This window comes from Elephantulus edwardii, unplaced genomic scaffold, assembly GCF_000299155.1.
Source record: "Elephantulus edwardii isolate Elephantulus edwardi_28Jun2011 unplaced genomic scaffold, EleEdw1.0 scaffold00047, whole genome shotgun sequence".
NCBI classification, from domain to species: domain Eukaryota; kingdom Metazoa; phylum Chordata; class Mammalia; order Macroscelidea; family Macroscelididae; genus Elephantulus; species Elephantulus edwardii.
The window spans coordinates 15,723,480-15,725,314 of NW_006399797.1; positions in this window are offsets into that span (position 1 = coordinate 15,723,480).

Sequence of the window (1,835 nt, forward strand, 5' to 3'; positions counted from 1 at the left end):
GGGCCTGGGTTTCAGCTGTCCACACCACAGCAGTGGGCAACGAGCTTAAAGCCCCTGATGGCTCTGGGCGCTGACTCTCACCAGTGGCTATGGATGAAGTCACAGGTGATTTTCAGCCAACGCTGCCTGACTTCCATTTTTATAAGATCTGTTGCTCATAGGATCTCTATGGTTATACTCAACTTCATGGTACCTAACAACAACAACAGCAGCAGCATTTAGAGGAAAGATTGGATTATTTTCATGGTCTCTTAATAAAAAGTATATTAGTAAACCGTTGTTATTCAAGGAGAAGATTTTTCATTGATATATAAATGTATTTTTTTCACTACAGTAAAAATTTCCAAAAATTAGGAAAAAATGGGTCCTTTTGATCCTTATACACTTCTATTCCTTTCAAAAATATTTATATTTTTCATAATTTGAGTGATATTTAAAAACCACAATTTGAGTAAACTATATTTGTTTTTTCAATCGTTCATAGACAGTTTGTTTTATAATCTTGGATAAATTTGATGCAGTTAATTTATTAGAATGTCTAATGAAACTCTTCAGGAGCGCTGGTGACCAAGCAGTCAGGAATTTCACTGCTGAACTCTAGCTAACCGCTAAAGGTAAGCAGTTTGAATCTGCCGGCTGCTGTGCAGGAGGAAGATGATCGAGATCCTTCCAGGCCTCTGAAAACCTACCGGAGGGTCAGCTATCAGTCGGTTCCATTTTTAAAAAATTTATTTAAATTTATTATTAATTTCAGTAAAAATTTACAGAGACTTTGGATTTCCATTAATTCATTGTTGCACTTTTCTTCCCTCCCAGCTGTCCCCCCTGGTATGCCACCCTCTTGGAAAAGTAAAAGAAAAATTCTTTCATTGTTTTACAAACCCTCCCCCAGGTCCACTCCACCATATAGCCTTCTCTCTAGACTCCTGTCATGACAAAAATACTCAATCACATATCCCTTTTAAACAGTTCTCTCCCTCATCTGCTTCAATGGAGTATACATTGTTGAATCCATCTTTCTTAGTCTCCCCCAAACCCCAAGGTCAGTCCTGCTTTACAACAGTGGCACCATGCAGTATTTGTCCTTTCGTGACTGAGATACTTCACTCAGCATAATGTCCTCCAGGGTCACTCATTGTGAATAATATTGCATGAGTTCCTTGTTTTTCAATGCAGCGTAGTATTCCATTGTGTGAATATACCAGAGCTTCTCTGTCCATTCATTTGTTGATGGGCACTTAAGTTGTTTCCAACTCCTTGCTATTGTGAATAAAGCTGCGATAAACATGCGTGTGCATATATCTGCTTGGATGTCAGTTATGGTCTCTTTGGGGTATATTCCCAATAGTGGAATTGCTGGGTCAAATGGTATCTCTATTTGCAAATTTTTGAGAAAGCGCCATACCATCTTCCACATTGGTTGCATCATTTTACACTTCCACCAACAGTGACTAAGGGTGCCAGTTTTTCCACAACCTCACAGTATTTGTTGCTTGCTGTTTTGTTAAGTTTTGCGATTTTGACTGGGGTGAGATGATATCTCATAGTTGTTTTAATTTGCATCTCTCTTAAAGCTAGGGATTTTGTACATTTCTTCATGTGCTTGTTAGCCATCTGAATGTCTTCTTTGGTGAAGTGTCTGTTCATATCCTGTGCCCATTTTTTAATTGGATTATTTACCTTTATCTTGTTGTGGTGCTCAAATATTTTATAAATTCTATATATAAGTACCTTATCTGACATGTCATTACCAAATACTTTTTCCCAGTCTGTGGCTTTCCTTTTTACCCTGTTGGAGAAGTTTTTGGATGTGCATAGGGATTTGATTCTTAGAA